This window comes from Balaenoptera ricei, chromosome 6 (genome assembly GCF_028023285.1).
Source record: "Balaenoptera ricei isolate mBalRic1 chromosome 6, mBalRic1.hap2, whole genome shotgun sequence".
NCBI lineage: Eukaryota > Metazoa > Chordata > Mammalia > Artiodactyla > Balaenopteridae > Balaenoptera > Balaenoptera ricei.
In genome coordinates, this window is record NC_082644.1 from 28,422,345 (window position 1) to 28,440,682 (window position 18,338).

The 18,338-nt window shown below is 42.2% G+C and overlaps 1 long non-coding RNA gene across 1 annotated transcript; it reads left to right on the plus strand.

Annotated features, from left to right (window-relative positions):
- Window positions 1-443: 443 nt before the first annotated feature.
- Window positions 444-17,569, plus strand: LOC132366915 (uncharacterized). The gene is made up of 2 exons (XR_009503597.1): window positions 444-842; window positions 8,539-17,569. It is a non-coding gene; the product is annotated as an uncharacterized LOC132366915 (long non-coding RNA).
- The last annotated feature ends 769 nt before the right edge of the window (window positions 17,570-18,338 follow it).

An 18,338-nucleotide genomic window follows, 5' to 3' on the forward strand; every position in this document is an offset into this window, starting at 1 on the left:
CGAGAGCCCGGAGGAAAGCTGTCCCCCAGGGAGCCCCCTCCCCTCCCGGCAGGACCCCGCCGCTCCGGCGTCTCTTTACCTTGGATTTCCCGGTCCCAGGAGCGGCCGGCGAGGCCACCCCGTCGCGAACAGGCTCCTGCAAAACACAACGAAAGCCAGCCGGTCACATGCGGCTGTGCGGACCCCGGCGGGCGGGGAGGGCAGGCGGGGAGGGGCGGTGGTCCCTCGGCCCCCGGGATCACGCGTTACCTCCATGGCCACCCGCTGCCCGCACTTCCGCCCGCCGCCTCCCACGGAGCCCCGCCGCGGTCAAAGGTCGCGCTTCTCTGCCGGCCCCGCCCCCGCGTCTCCAAGGCCGCGGCCCGGCGGCGCTTTCGCTTCCGCCTCGGGAGGTGGCTCCCCGCGCGCTCCGCCATGCCCCCGGGCCGGCCCGCGATGGGGCGGGGCGTGGAGGGGCGGGCCCGTGGGCGGGGCCCGGCGCGCCACCAGGGCAGTGGGGGGCCCGGCCCCTCCTGGGAGGGTCGGGCGTTGTGGGACTGCGCGCGCTCAGGCGGCCGCCCTAGTCTCCTGTCCCCTCACCTGTCCCCTTAGCTGTCCCATCTCCTGTTCCCTCTCCTGTCCCTCACCTGTCCTATCTCCTGTCCTCCTGTGCCCTCAGCTGTCCCCTCAGCCCCCCTCAGTTCCCCCAGAGGCCCTTAGCCTCGGAACGGGCGCGTGGCTGTGCCCTGCGGCTGCAGGAGGCCGAGGGGACGAAGCGCAGCTGTTCCTGAGGCGAGTGGGTGACCGCAGAGCGGGAGCGCTGTCCCGCCTGGCAGCCTGGACGCCGGCCCTCCTCCTGGACGGTGAGTAGTCCCGGCGCCCAGCCCCGCTCCGGGTGGACGGGCGGGTTGGGGACCTGTGCTGACACTGCCTTTCGTGGCCGGTAGCTCTTTCTTTGAGCGGGACTGAGGAAACAGGCCCGAGTGGGGGGACGCTGGCCGGGGGAGGGAGGCGGCCTGGGGGCCCCCGCCCGGTGGGGACGGGCGGCGCCAGGATGGTCCGGGGCGAACACGTGCTGCCGCAGCCGGTGCCTCCCCTCCGCTCCGTGAGCCACCAGCCTGGCACTGGCTGTCACTTGTCACGCCCTGACGCAGGTTGTGGGATGAAGTTTGCCAGTTTGGGGAAAGGATCCCCCTGCAGTGAGCTGGCTTCGGAAAATGCCCGTAAATCTGGACACTGGGCGGGGTTGTAAAATGAGTGACTTTCCTCGGGACTAGAGAAATAGTCTCAGACAGCTCTTTGGAAAAATCACGAGTAATTCGTGAAAGCCACCAAAGTTCTCAATGTTTACATGGCAGTGAATACCGTTAAGGAAGAGTGACTAAATGCGTTGGCAGGTCGTGTTGGTGAAACTCGAGACTTTGAGCACCTTTTGGAGAAAAAGAGGACTTTCTGTTGCCCTCTCTCCATCTAGTCCGTTGCCTTGTATATATAGTCAGTCATGCATTGCACTGCATGAAGACTTAATTGAATCTATGAATTAATTGATACAGAAACCAATCAGCAGGACAGAACCTAAGATCACTGGTCATTTTCTTCTGGGTTTTGAGGCAACTTAGAACTGAGACTACAGGGATTTTGTTGTATCTATTAACATCAAGGACGTTATAGCATTTGTTTTTTCCCTTCCAGTATGGGATCCAGGCTAGAATCAGGTTTTGCATTTAATTGTCACATCTGCTTAGGCTTCTTTAATCTGGAACATTTCCACAGCCTTTCTTTGTCTTTTATAAAATGGACCGAAATTTTGACCAAAATTTTGGTCAAATTTTGGACATTTTTGACATTTTATAAAAGAAAACCAAAAAAAGCCCCCAAACAACCGAACTCATAGATACAGAGAAGAGATTGGTGTGGCAGAGGCAGGGTGTGGGAGTGGGCAAAATGGGTGAAGGGGGTCGAGAAGTACAAACTCTGATTTATGAAGCAAATAAGTCCGGGGGATGTTGTGCGCAGCATGGTGACTACAGTTAATAATACTCTACTGTATACTTGAAAGTTGCTAAGAGAGTCGATCTTAAAAGTTCTCATCACAAGAAAGAAATGATGGATATTTACTAGACTTATTGTGATGATCATTTCGCAATACATACAAATATCAAATCATTATATTGTACACCTGAAACTAATGTTATATGTCAATTATATCTCAATTAAAAAAGGAATAAGAAATTTGGAAAAAAAAAAAAAAAAGCAAGGGGCAAGTTAAAACAGTTTATGTTGCCCTTTGTTTTACTAGATCTTATTTAATTTAAAATCAATTTGAAATCTCTAGTAATATGTAATGTTTACTTAAGTAGAAGCAATTAGACAAATAGTGTTTTCAGTACAGATGTACCCAGCCACTCTGATAATTCATTTTAAAGACACCTTAAGATAATAGGCTGAGATTTCCAAATAGATTTAGTTACAGGAGGGCTGGCTAACAAAGTCACTTCTAAAAGTTTGTGCCCTGATATTACAAACACCAATATAAAATATTGCCTATTATCTTTAGATCTCAATTTTGCATTAAGTTTTGGATGTATAACTGTAAAAAGCAACTTTATAATTCAGTGGTATTTGGGGGCAAACTTAATAATATTTTTTCCAGAAAAAGATATAATGGAAGCAAAAAATCTCTATTCAATTGGAATTTTTAAATTTTAGTCACAAAATTAATAGAGGCACATAGTTTAAAAAGTCAAATAGCACTAAAATGTTTACTTTGAAAATTAGCTTTTCACAAAAGCTGTGGAACTTGGGCAAGTCATTTACCTGTCTGTGCTTCAGCTTCCTCCTCTGTAAAATGGGGATAATAATATGTCAGCTTCACAGAGGTGCTGTGAGGATTAAATGAATTAACGCATGTGAAAGACTTGGTACAATGCCTGGCCATAGCAGGATCTTTATAGATTCAACTATTATTATTACTTCCCACCCTCAGAAGTAATCGTCTCGATTCCCATAAAGAGTCTCTGTCTCTTTCAGAACAGAATTTTTCCTCCTACTCTCAATTAAATGTAAATCTGTTTGAGGGGAAGCACAGGATATGCATTCATATTTAGTTGAAGTTAAAATGTCAAAATTTGGAACACATCTACCTGATTCCTTTTTCTCATCCTTCTTGATAGAATATGGAATGTTTGTTTTCCTGTTTATCTAATCCAAAATATTCAAAACACTTTCAAGGTCTGTAGAGAACAGACTTGTGGTTGCCATGTGGGGGGGTGGGGGGAAGTACTGGGAGTTTGGGATTAGCAGATGCAAACTAGTATATATAGGATGGATAAACAACAAAGTGCTACCATATAGCACAGGGAACTATATTCAGTATCCTGTGATAAACTGTAATGGAAAAGAATATGAGAAAGAATGCATATATATATATATATATATATATATATATATATGTGTGTGTGTGTATGTATATATATACACGCATATATATATGTGTGTGTTTGTATATATATATATACACACACATATATATATATGCGTGTATATATATATATATATATATAAAACTGGATTACTGTGCTGTATAGCAGAAATTAACACAACACTGTAAAGTCAACTATACTTCAAGAAAATAAATTAAAACAAAAAACTCTTTCAGGGTCTGAATAATAATCATCTTTCAGAATTGAGCCTGAATTTACAGCTGGACTTACACATATATCTTTCTATCTCAAAATATATTTTATAGAGCTAAGTCATTGTCTCAGTTTTTGTCATTACTTATAAGCTTATGTTTTGATAGAGTTTATATGGAAATACCATGTGGCATAACTGCCTATTTCACACCCTAGGAGGTGGGAAGGGTATAAGGACTCATCATCGACCCAGATTCTCATCTGATTCAACTAATTGGCATTTCAGTCTCACAAGCAACATTTGAAATTTTTATTGCAAGGAACTAATGGGATGAAGAACAACACAAGTAATCAAATCAAATAAAGGCATCTGCTGGAGTGGGATCCCAGGGTCCCACCCCACAGCTTTTTATGGAGAATTTTGTTTTCATGGAAAGGCCAGAATTCCCTAGGGGTGGAGTTTCATGATCAGAAAGTAAAGAAAAACCTCTATGTATTATTAATATCAACACACAAAATAATACAACTGCATTACACATTTCTCAATTTAGAATAAGGATAGCATGTATGAACATGTTTTGGGAAGGTTATTGAAATTCTCTAAATCACTTTGATATCCTTAAGTTTCTTAAGGCATTTATCAAAACTCCACAAGAACAGAACTCTTCTTTGTTGCTTGAGTCAATAAAAATCTGACTCAACTTCTATTTTAGGTCACAGATTTTTAATGGAGTAAACCAGGATTTCCTTCGTAATGAAACTACAAGGCCTGCACTATACTGCAATTCAGTAAACTCTGAATTATAAATGCTAAAATTCCTTTTGACAGTAAGGAGTAGCATAATTCTTTGTTGGGAGCAACATTATTGGACAATTTTTCTTAAGAAACGGAGAATTTATTAAAGTATCTTATGGGCTCACAGAATCAATAAGAGGCTGAAGGACTGGGCTTGGGAAATAAGTAGAAACCAAATACCCCTGGATCAAGGGTGGGAGTGGGTGAGGGGGCAGGACCATATTTGCCTTTTGGTTGGACCCTGCCGCCTCCTTTATTTTTGCCTGTTCAGGACCAACCAAGAGCTAACAATCCTCTTATTTTTAGTTTTTTTTGAGGAACCTCCCCTACTTCTGGGTATATAGTTAATGGAATTGAAATCAGGATCTCATTAAGATTTCTGCACTCCTACATTCACTGCAACAATATTATTCACAATAGCCAAGATGTGGAAGCAACCTAAATGTCCATCAACAGACGAATGGATAAAAGATATGTGAGATATATATAATGGACTATTATTCAGTGTTAAAAAAGAAGGAAATCCTGCCATTTGTGACAACATGAATGAATGTGGAAAAATTATGCTAAGTGAAATAAGTCAGACACAGAAGGACAAATACTACATGATACCACTTACGTGAGGAATCTAAAATCATCAAATCACAGAAGCACAGAGTAGAATGGTGGTTGGCAGGGGCTGAGGGGAGGGGGAAAAGAGAAGGTGTTAGTTAAAGGGAACAAAGTTCCAGTTATGCAAGATGAATAAGTCCTAGAGATCTTCTGTACAGAATAGTGCCTCTGGTTAGTAACACTGTACGTGCTCTTAAAAATTTGCTAAGGGGATAGATCTTACGTTGTGTTCTTATCCCAAAATAATAATAAGAAGAAGAAGAAGAAGGAGAAGAAAAAGGGTGGAAGAAAAGAACAACAACCTGCTTAACACAGAGTGCAGGTCACAGCCCCACTCTCATCTGCAGGTGAAGTGGTTTCCACAGTAGCAGGAAACACGCTGCCTCTCAATAGGAAATCACATCTGGGTTAATTCCGCAGAGTCAGGGGCGGGTGGGTGCTGGACAGTCGAAAAATAACAAGCACAGTTTCCCAAATTTACATCTATTCATGTACATGAAACAGGCTGGGACCTGGGAGCCTTTGCTGCAGTGCTGCAGTGCTTGCACCTGGACAAATGTCTCTTAGAGCAACAAAATGCAAAGAAACTATAAGGGACTAAAAATAACTGCGTGCATGCACAGTTGGGGCAAATTCTGGACAAAAGATACAGAAAGACCAAAAAAGCCCAACTGCCACTTCTGAAGAGCTAGAAGCAAAAACGGGGGTCGGGAGCAAAGGCTGGGTTCTGCGCATGCCCCCTGCACTCAGCACCACCAAAGGGGTGGGCAGACCACCTAAGTCACCCCTCCGGCCCAACCCCGGGACACACCACTACCTCCCCCCCATATAAGGAACCAGCTGCCCCCACCCCCACCCCCAGGAAGCGAGCAAGGGAACCTGTTGCTTGTTCTCGCTCCCCCTGCTGCAGCAGGGGTCCCAATAAAGCTTTGCCTGAATTTCTTGTCTGGTCTCTGATCAATTTCTATTGATTAAGGAGGCCAAGAACCCTGGTCAGTAACATACACACTTCAAATTCCAGAAATTGTAAGTCTTGCTGAACACAATTCTCTTTCAGATAAGGAAGGGTACCACCCACTCACCAAAGGCAGAAAACCTCAAGTCTCTGCATCCAGCCCCAATCCTAGGGTCTCTGGATGTTGTCTAATCCTCCTCTAAGATGGTCACAGGCACATCTACATCATCAGAAACCCACAGAGTAATGGTGAATGTAACCATCACTATAGTGGTCTATATAAAATGGTCTGACAAGGGAAAGGGATGGGGGAGGAAAATGAGTTATGGAGCATGGAAGGAAACATGTGTAGGCATGTGCTTCTGCATCATTCGTGATACTGTGACGTCCCTCAGCCACTCTCTGCTCCATGGTCACCTTGTTCTCAGCCAGCACCAGGCTCATTGGTATCTTCACTTGGTGACATGATCCAGACCTTCATTTCTGAAGGAACTGAGACCTTCACAGCCCAGCCAATGTGGTGTTGTTGCCTCTTGAATTTTCATAAGATATAGATGTAGGGAGGCAGGACACAAGATCCCTTTGATCATCAGAAAGGATTTCTCCCACCCATCTCATAACACTTTTTTCCCAGCTTGCCTAGTGATCAGCAGAGCCCAGGATGCCAGGGGCAGCATCAGCTTTAATTCAGTGGAGCCACTGTTGTGCCAGCTGGTGGACGCATCCCTCCTATGGGTCAGACCATCTCTAAGTAATCAGAGTCGTCACTTAGTGACAGGAAGAAAAGGGTTTGTAAGCAGGTCATTAAATGGTTCACAAGTGAAAGTGGAAGTGTTCACTAGTTCAGAAGAATAGTCAGGTCCTATAAAACAACGTGTCATAGAAATCGTCAAGATGTATATATACACACTACAATATATAAAATAGATAACCAATAAGAACTTACAGTATAGCACAGGGAACTCTACTCAATACTCTGTAATGACCTATATGGGAATAGAATCTAAAAAAGAGTGAATACATGTATATGTATGACTGATTCAGTTTGCTGTACAGCAGAAAGTAACACAACGTTGTAAATCAATTATACTCCAATAAAAATTAATTAACAAAAATAAATGATACCAATCAAAAAAAAAAAAGAAAAAAGAAAGATGTGGCCATTGCTCCTGCCTGCTGTGGTGCCCCCCTCCCCCAAGAACTCCGCAACTGCAATCACAACAATAAAATCCGAGTGCTTCTTAATCTTTTCCCCACTTGTTTCACGACTCTCAGTCTTGGGTTGCAGGATCCCAATGGCTGAGCCCAAGGTTCAGGCCCTCACACTGGCTGCCAGGGGCACCGAGAAGGGGAATCTGCTCCCTTCATTCATTGTCATTCTGAATGAGTTGATACACCTAATCGTTGTATTTTCATGTCTTCCCAGAAGAAATCTGTCAAGGAACAGCCTATTGTAAACAAATTCTATTTAGAGTATAATTGAAGAACCAAATTAAAAAAAGAATCCTAAGCTTCAGTTAAATAAATAAATAATAAACACATACATACATATGTGCATACATCAAAAGAAGAAGAGAACGTAACAGTTTATCCTCCAACTGACACATGAATACATTCCGTACTCTCAGCAGGTTCATAGAAGCAAACAGGGACCCCTGAGAGACTCAGGCCCTGTGCTCTCATTTTCCTTTTTAGTGCCAATGAAACAGACTCCAAAGTGCTCACATGGTTAATTATTGGCAGAACTAGAGTGAAGATGCCACACTAAATATTGAGCTTCCTGGGAACACCATCCAAGCCTTACACATCCACCGCAAGTCACACGGTGCCTGTCACATAGTAAGCCCTAAATATTTTGTACTAAATGACCGAGTCCACACACTTTCCAATATATTAAGCTTTATGTACCTCCATTAAGAAGCATTTCACAGTTAAGGATTGAATTTTAGACTTCCATTCCCCTCATCTCCTTAATTCCATGCTAACTGAAAGATAGCACCTTGAGAACACAGGAATTCTAGACATTCTGGTGATTCAAGTCATGTTGCAAAAGCAGAATTGTTGCAGGTTTTTTTCCTTCCTCAAATAATACTTGGCACAGAAAAAGCACACGGATGCAGCACACTGCATTTTCCCCTGCCAGCAGCTCGCTCATAGAGCATCTACTCATGAAAACACAATTTTTAAAATTTATTTATTTATTTTATTGAAGTATAGTTGATTTACAATGTTGTGTTAGTTTTAGGTGTACAGCAAAGTGATTCAGTTATATATACATATATATATATATGCACATATACATATATATATTCTTTTGCAGATTTTTTCCCATATAGGTTATTACAAAATATTGAGTGTTTTCCCTGTGCTGTACAGCAGGTCCTTATGAAAACATTTTAATACCCAGATAGATAACCACTTATAGGTATTACAAGGATACCATTCAAAATAGGGAACAGTAAGTGACTCCTTCACATTAGGTCAGGCAGAGTTTTCTCATTTACTTTTTAAGTGGTTTTTATTGATTTTGTTTTGTTTTGTTCTGTTTTATTTTGCCTAAGGACTAGTGGGACAGAATCATTGAATGCGTAAGCTGAAAGGACTCTGGACCAGTCCTCTAATGGAACAGATGAAGAGAACTCACCCAGAGACCAAGGACCTGGCCAGCACTCCTATCCCAGGGCTTTATCACCACCACACATGGTCTCGGGGACCACGTTCATTGAATGCCTACCACTTGGTCTGTATCATATTTGATTTTACAGAGAAATAACAGTCACCTTTTCCTCCCTATTGCAGAAGGTATTCTTGTGACTTTGATAGTGAGAATGCATTTAAGAAACATTTTTAAAGCACATCTTTCCAAATGCGAAAATGAATATGTGGATGTTTTTGGTCTTGTACATTCAATAATATGAAACTACAGTGACTGAAAGAGTATAACTAAAGTAGGAAAGAACACTCTCTTTTCTCCCTAAAAATGTGTCAGAATCATTGCGCTTATAAAAGCCTGGAATCCCAAAAGTCATTGATGAAAAATATGATTGGAATAGCTCCAATTAGATACTTTCTAAAATAGTTTTCTTTCCTCTTTCTCAAGTATTTTAAGCTACAGAGAAGCTCCTTAACTGTAATAGGGTTCACTGAAGACTGACTCTTCAGAGCTGAGCAGAGCCCAGGCTGCCCTCAAGCGCATGTGTGGGAGAGATGCTCTCAGTTCAAGGCAGGCTCTCTGTACCCTGAAATCTGGCTAAAGCTGCACAGTGCTACGAAGACAACTTGTGAGGAAAGAGCGGGGAGTGTGCAGGAAAGCAACAGAGCCTGGCTCTCAGGGAAGATCACGGTACAGGGGCCAAATAGTCTGGGTTGGGCCTGGTCCCCAGTCCCCAGCAAACTTGGAAACACCACGAAATCACTTCAGAGTCTCTCAAACAATATGTCACTGTGAAGTCTTTAAATTCTATACCAGCTCTGTAACTCTTTATTTTCATCGCTTAATCCAGGGGTCCCCAACCCACTGTGCGAGGCCTGTTAGGAACCAGGGGGCACAGCAGGAGGTGAACAGTGGGTGAGAGAGAGAGAGAGAAGCTTCATCCGTTGCTCCACACTGCTTGCATTACCACCTGAATCACGCCCGCCACTGTAGCTCACATTACTGCCTAAACCATCCCCCCTGCTTCCGTGGAAAAAACTGTCTTCCACGAAACTGGTCCCTGGTGCCAAAAAAGTTGGGGACCGCTGGAATCGGTTTGCCACAATTTACCATGTAACCTCTTGTAATTCTCATTAGGTTTCAGCAGCTTTGGACTTGTCACTTACCTTGACATCGGAGCTCTACAAAATTGTCTAAATTAATGAAAAATTCCATAGAGCATGATATCACGTATCTTAAGAGACTGCCTTTCTGTTAATGTTATTCATTGGCTACTAGACTTATCTACCTGTGGTTAACCTATCTCAAAAGTTAGCAAATATTATTCAGCAGAAACGAATGTTTCTAATACAGTGTGTCAAAAATTACATGAAATTTTCCCCAAGATATAGTCCCTAATACAATTTTTGCTTCTCTTATTATGTTACAAATGATAAAATGACTGCCTGAAAGTTGAAGTTGTCTTGAAGAGTTTAGCACCCTCATAAAAACACTTCTATATAGACTTTTTCTTATTTGAACACATTACTTTTTTTAATGATTTCTTCTGAAATAATTATAAACTGACAGGAAGTTGCAAAAATAGGACAGTAAAGCCCCAAGTAATCTTCATCCGGTTTTCCTAATTGGTTACATTTTATGTAACAATAGGATACTATCAAAGCTGGGAAATTGACATTGCTACAAGGTATATGTGTGCCACATTATCACATGTGTTGCCACCACCAAGATCAAGATACATAACTGTTCCATCACCACAAAGATCTCCCTCCTGTTACCCCTATATATAGTCACAGTTACCTTCCTCCCACCCTGGCCCCCATGCACCATCCCTAAAACTTGGCAACCACTTATCTGTCTCCTTCTTTGTCATCTTGAGAATGCTATATAAATGTATTCATATAATATGTGACCTTCAAACACCAACCTCAAATGTTGGCTTTTTTCACCCAGCATGTTTTTTGAGATCCATCCAAGTACTTGCATGTATCAGTAGTTAATCCTTTTTACTGTTAAGTAGTGTTTCATAGTATTAATGTACCACGGTTTGTTTAACCATTCACTTATTCTAGAACATTTTTATTGTTTCTAGTTTGGGACTATAACAAACAAAGCTGCTAGAAACAATCATGTAGAGATATTTGCATGGACATAAAATTTAATTTCTCTGGGATGAACGTATATGATACTTTTGAACATTTTTGGAAAACCAGTGTATATAATTATGTTGTTCTGTTGCTTCTTATGTCACTGAAAGAAAAGGATGAACTTGGTGATTTGAACTCCCAGCTCAAGTGCCACATAAATGACCATGTGCCCTGAAGGAGACCACTGTCTCCTGTAGCTACAGGGCTGGAAATCAAGCACAGAACCTCATCGTGCGACTGGTTGAATTACAATGCAAGTTGAACTCCCAGTTTTGAAGGGCATCTACTGTTGAATCAATGTGAGGGCATTGATTGGGAAAGAACTGGATCTTAGAAGTTGGGATGGGGACCCGTGGGAAGATCCTGATGAAGCTGGGGATATTGAGCCCCTAAACTGTGATGAATCTTTTATCACCAGTGGTATTGGCCTCCCCAGCCCCAGCAGAGATGGCTTCCTCAACCCCAGTGGAAGCGGCCTCTCTACATACAGGGTATCAGCCTTTCCTTCTCCTTCTGAGAGGATTAACCCTGCATTGCCTGAGGAAAGGGTCATAGCCTCCCCTGACGCAATTGTCATGTAACATAATTATTAGTCTCCTCAGGACCCACCCCTACCACCCCACCTTACTTCTGGACCTTTAACTAGACTAAAGCTCAGCAGGTCCCTAAAGGTGGGATACAATCTGTGACTCATGAGGAAGTGCATTACATTCCAAAATAATGACTTCCATTTTCTAAGTTACACAGACAAAATCTTGGGAAATGTGTGGGAATAAGTACTAAAGGTGTGGGAAAATGGAAGAAGGAATTCCTTATAAGGTTGAAGGAGGCTGAATGTATGGGCTCACTAAATAGGGCTTCTGCATTTACTGTTGCAGCTTGAGGAATTAGAAAGGGCTCTAGCAGTTTTGTTGGTTGGTTGGCTGAAACATAGGCCAAAAGGTGGCCCCCCATGAGTACCCTGGAAATGCTGGACTTGCCTCAGTTTAAGCTAGAGAAGAACTTCAGAGGCTTAGGGATAGAGGAATGTTAGAGTAGATTTGTCACTTAAAACCTGCTCACCTGACTGGGGGGTTCCAGAAGTTTTACCTTCCATCAATAGTGTGAGGAATAAATCTATGAGAGGATCCCCAATATCCTTTGTGGACAAAGAATGTCACCTGCCATACCAGTAAACAAAGGATGTTGCAGCCACCAAGCCACCAGCCACTGCAGCCACCCCTGATAGTGCACCCGGAGGGGATTTAAGATGTAGAAAAACAGGATACTGGCCCTAGATAGTTTAGGTGCATATCAAAGGAATAATTGTATTAATCCCAGATTCTTACATCTTCCCATACATAGAAAAGTGTTAAAATCGTTAACTTGAGATGTCTGGTTTTCCTTTAATTAGCAGGAAAGTTTTGATGTTTGATTACTTGGGTTTTTTTGGCAAAACTCCTATATATTCTGTTTCTCTTTGGAACTGTCCCCAGAGCTATCTGAGAGGCTGTATCCCAGGTTTAAGTCCTCAGTTATGTTCTAAATGCAACATAATTTTCAGCTTTTAAGTTGCGCATTTTTTTTCAGTTGACACCTTGAATACTCTATGGTTGCTTTCTCTGTAGATCAGACCTCACAGTGGGAAATGCAGTCACTGCATTGGGAAACATAAATGCAAAGAGGGTAATTGAATCCTGAGGTGGTAGGGGCCAAGTGACAATATTCAACCACTGAAGGCAAAGTGGACATGGTTACCTTAATGTACAGCAGAGTCAAAGCAGCAATCAGAATAGTCTGACTCATGCTGACTTATGGTGTTGATTAATTGATCATGGTGTTCCTAGAAGTGAAATAGATAGGAAGCCTACTAAATTTGTACTTATCTGTATAAGCAGAAAAGTTCTAGGTCAAGTGAATAAAAGTCGAACCTAAATCATAAAAACAGAGAGTCACATCCCTTCAATACATTCCTAGACATGAGCCAGTTTATGGATCCCAAACCCCTGGAATGAAGGAGAGGCTGGGCCCCATTGAGGAAGGATCCCAGTGCACTCTGAAAGTTTATACTGTCAATTCTTGCCCCAGCCTTCCCCAGAATGATGTTTGGCATTTTACCAGAGTAACTGTGCATTGGGGAAAAGGAAATTATTAGACCTTTTGGGGAACAATGGACTCTGGCTTTGAAATGATACTAATTCCAAGAGACCTAAAACATTGCAGGGGCCCAAAAGTCAGAGTAGAGCTTATGGAAGTCAAGCGACTAATGGAGTTTTAGCTCAGTGCTGTCTCACCATGGGCCCAATGGTTCTCCAAACCAATCATGTGGTTATTTCTCCAGTTCTGGAATGTATACTTGGTATAGACATATTTAGCAGCTGGCAGATTCTCCACATTTGTTCCCTGACCTGTGGAGGGAGGGTTATTATGATGGGAAAGACGAAGTAAAAGCCAGGAGAACTGCCTCTACCTAGGAAAACAATAAATAAAATTTAATACCACATTCATGGAGGGACTGCAGTGTTTACGGCCAGCATCAAGGACTTGAAGGAGGCAGGGGTGGTGATTCCTACAACATCCTATCTGGCCTGTGCAGAAGAGAGATGGATCTTGAGAATGACAGTAGATTATCATAATCTTAACCAGGTGGTGACTCCAATTGTAGCTGTTGTTGCAGATGTGGTTTCATTGCTTGAGAAAGTTAACACTCACCCTGGTAAATGGTATGTAAGTTTATGGATTTGGTCTGGAAAATGCCTTTTTATCCATCCCTGTCCATTAGGCCCACCAGAAGCAGATTGCTTTCAGCTGGCAAGGCCAGTAATACACCTTCACTGTCCTACCTCATGAGTATATCAACTTTCCAGCCTGATGCCATTATTTAGTTTGCTAGAAAATACACCTGACTCTCCCTTCCATAAGATATCACACTGGTCTATTACATTGCTGACACTATGCTGGTTGGATCTAGTGAACGAGCAGTAGCAACTACTCTAGATTTGTTGGTAAGGTATTTATGTGTCAGAGGACAGAAAATAGATAAGACAAAATGCCATGGCCTCCTACATCAGTGAGATTTCTAGGGGCCCAGTGGTATGAGCCATGTCAAGATATCCCTTCTAAGGTGAAGGATAAGTTGTCGTCTCTGACACCTCCTACAACCAAAGCACAGGCACAGCTCTTAGTGATTTCTTTGGGTTTTGGAGGCAACATATTCCTCATCTGGATGTGTTACTCCAGACTTTTTAATGAAGTGACTCCAAAAGCTGCTAGTTTAGGCTGGAACCCAGAACAAGAGAAGGCTGTGTAACAGGTCCAGGCTGCAGTGCAAGCTGCTTTGCCACTTGGGCCATAAGATCCAGAAGACACAACGGTGTTGACGTGTCTGTGGCAAATAAGGATGCTGTCTGGAGCCTCTTGAAGGCCCGCATAGGTGAATCAAAGCACAGGCCTTAAGAACTGTGGAGCAAGGCCCTTCCATCATTTTGGTAACTAGTCTCCTTTTGAGAAACAAGAGGTCTGCTACTGAACTTTGTAGAGACTGAACACTTAACCTTGGGCCATCAAGTTACCATGTGACCTGAGCTGCCCAGCATGAACTAAGTGGAATCTTAACCACCAAGCCATAACAGAGGCCATGCACAGCAGCACTCCATCGTCAAATGGATATGGTATATATGTGATCAGGCCAGAGCAGGTCTTGAAGGCACAAGTAAGTTCCATGAAGAAGGAGCTCAAAGGCCCACAGTCCTCACTTCGGCTACACTACCTTTTCTCTCCCAGCCTGCACCTATGACGTCAAGGGGACTTCCCTACTATTAATTGACGGAGGGAGACTCAGGCAGGCCTGGTTTACAAATGGTTCTGCACAATATGCAGGCACGACCCAAAAGTGGATAGCTACTGCCCTCAGCCCCTCTCTGAGACATCTCTGAAGGATAGTGGTGAAGAGAAATCCTCCCAGTGGGCAGAACTTGAGGCCATGCACCTGGCTGAGGGAGAAACACTTGGAAGGAGAAATGGTCAGACATGCTGGGTGGTCAGGAATTGAAAAAAGCATGACTGGAAAGTTGGTCATAAAGAAAATTGGGGAAGAGGTATGTGAACAGATTTCTCTGAATAGTTGAAAAGCATGAAGATATTTGTGTCTCATGTGAATGCTCATCATCAAAGGGTGATCTCAGCAGAGGAGGATTTTAATTCTCAAGTAGATAGGATGACCTGTTCTGTGCAGACCAGTCAGCCTCTTTCCCCAGCCACCCCTGTCATTGCCCAACGGGCTCATCAACAAAGTGGCCATGGTGACAGGGACGCAGGTTACGCACGTGCTCAGCAATATCGACTTCCACTCATCAAGGCTGACCTGGCTACAGCCACTACTGAATTCCCAATCAAAAAGAATCAACCAGCAGCAGAGACCAACAGTGGGCCCTCAATATGGTGTTATTCCCCGGGTGATCAGCCAGCTAGTCAGTGGCAGACTGATGACACTGGACAGCTTTCATTGTGCAAGGGGCAGTATTTTGTTCTTATTGGAATAGACATTTGCTCTGGGTACAGATTTGCCTTTCCTGCATACGTCACTTCTGCGTAACTACCATCCATGATCTTACAGAATGACTTATCATTGTCATGGGATTCTGCAAGCATTGCTCAAGATCAAGGAATACATTTCACAGCAGATGAAGTGAGGCAATGGGCCCTTGGAATTCACTAGTCTTACCTGAAGCAGCAGGCTGGATAGAATGGTGGAATGGCCTTCTGAAGACTCAGTTACAGGGCTGCCTATGTGACAATACCTCTGCTTGTCCCAGGGCAAGGTTCTCCAGAGGGTTGTATATGCTCTGAATCGGAGTCCAATATATGGTCCTCTTTCTTCCATAGCCAGGATTCTCGGGTCCAGGAATTTTAAGGGACAAAAATGAGAAGAGTTATTTTCAACTCTTCAGTATTATCCCTAGTGACCCACTATCAAATTTTTGCTTTTTGTTCCTGTGACCTTATGCTCTGCTGGTCTGAGTTCCAAAGGGGAAAATGCTTCTACCAGGAGACACAGCAATGATTCCAAAGAACTGGGAGTTAAGACTAACACCCAGCTACCTTGGGCTCCTCATGCCTCTGAATCAACAGACAAAGAAGGAAAGGAAAGTGTTTGTTGATACAAGGATACTACTTGCGGACTACTCTTCCACACGGAAGTAAGGAAAAGTGTATCTGGATATAGTAGATCGCTTAAGGCATCCCTTAGTATTACCATGTTCTTTGATTAAGCTCAGTGGAAAACTACAACAACCCAATCTAGGCAGGGCTACTAATGACCCAGACTATTCAAGAAGGAAGGATTTGGTCACCCACCAGGGAAGAACCACGATCTGCTGAGGTGCTTGCTGAAGATAGAAAGAATACAGAATGGGTAGAAGAAAGTAGTTACAAAGACCAGCTATAACTGACCACTTACAGAAACCAGGACTGTAATTGTCATGAGTACACCATTTTTTTTTGCTATGAATATATTTGTGTTAAGTGTGTATTTGTTTTTTCTCTCTCATATTCCCTTATTATGTAACATGAGTTGTATTGATTTTATATCATAATATGTAAGTACTCTTAATTTTACATTATAGTACTTTAAGTTATATCACAATGATTTACCTCCTCTTCTGGGGATAGGGTTAGTGTATTTTGATTGGACTCAGAATTGTTGTATCATATTAAGTGGAATTAAGACCTTGTTATTGTCTTATTTGGGGATTAAGTAAGATTTGAGGAGATGCATATGGGTGTCATGTTGACACAGGGTCGACTTGTGATGATTAGTTTCATGTGTCAACTTAACTGGCTATGGGGGACCCAGATTAACAATTATTTCTGGGTATATTTTGTGAGGGAATTTCCAGGTGAAATTAGCATTGAAATTGGTGGACTCAGTAAGTTGATTGCCCCCCCCCCAATGTGGGTGGACATCATCCAGTCTGTTGAGGGCTTGAATAGAACAAGAGCTGGGGGAGGGAAGAATTTGCCCCTTTTTCCTGCCTCATGGTGTGAGGTGAGATAGTTCATCTTCTCCTGACCTCAGACTGGAATTTATATCACCACCTCCCCTGGTTCTCAGGCCATTGGACTAGGATTGAATTATATCACTAGCTTTCTGGGGTCTCCAGCTTACAGATGGCAGACTGTGGGATTTCTCGGCTTCCATTATCATAAGAGCTAATTCCCTGTTACAAACACATGCATGTATTCTATAGGTTCTGCTTCTTTGGAGAATTCTGACTAATACAACATGTATCCACCACTGTAATATCACACAGAATACTTTTACTGACCTAAGAATCCCCTGTGTTCCACCTATTCAACCTACTCTTCCCTTCCTCCTCCCAAACCCCCAACAACCACTGATCTTTTTACGGTCTCCATAGCTTTGCCTTCTAAAATATCATATAGTTAAGAATTATACAGTACGTAGCCCTTTCAGATTGGTTTATTTCACCTAGTAATATGCATTTAAGTTCCTCCATGTCTTTTCATGGGTAGTTTATTTCCTTTTATTGCTGAATAATATTCCGTTGTATGAATGTGGAACAGGTTTTTGTTTGTTTGTTTGTTTGTTTTTAATCCATCCATCCATCTATGGAAGGGCACCTTGGTTGCCTCTAATTTTTGGCAATTATGAACAAAGCTGCCACAATCATTCATGTGCAAGCTTTTGTATGGACGTAAATTTTCAGCTCTTTGGGGTATATACCAAAGAGCTTGATTGCTGCATTTTATGGTAAATGTATATTTACTCTTTTATTAAACTGCCAAACTGTCTTCCAAAGAGTCTGTACCATTTTGCATTCCCTACAGCGATCATGAGGGTTCCTATTGCTCTGCATCCTCACCAGCATTTGGTGTTGTCAGTGTTCTGAATTTTTGTCCTCTTCATAGCTGCATAGTGGTTTCTCATTGTTGTTTTAATTTGCAGTTCTCCAAACACATAAGGTGTTGAGCATCTTTTCATATGCCTATTTGATATTTTATATCTTCTTTACTGAGGTGTCAGTTTAGGTTTTTTGTCCACTTTTAATCAGGTTGTCCTCTTTTTTTAGTGGTAAGCAGTAAGTGTTCTTTGTATATTTTCATACCAATCCTTTATCTGATTTGTCTTTTACAAATTTTTTCTCCCCATCTATGACTTGACTTCCCATTCTCTTGATATTCATATCTTTTTAAAGTTTTTTTTCTTTTCTTTGTGTGTTTATTTTGAATAATGTATATTGCTTTTTGTTCAGTTAACTAATTCTTTTTTTTTTTAACTAATTCTTTTCTGCAATGTCTAATCTACAGTTAATTCTATCCAATGTACTTTTAATCTCAGCTATTTTAGTTTTAATCTCTAAAATTTTGATGTGCTTTTTTAAAAATACCTTCCTTTACATGTCCAATCCCTCCTGTAGCTTCTTGAAAATATGAAATATAATTATAATATCTACTTTAGTTTTGTTGTCTACTAATGCTTTAATTTTTCTATTTCTGGGTCAGTTTTAATTAGGTTTTTTTTCCCCTTCATTGTGGTTCTATATTCCTGCTTCTTGATATA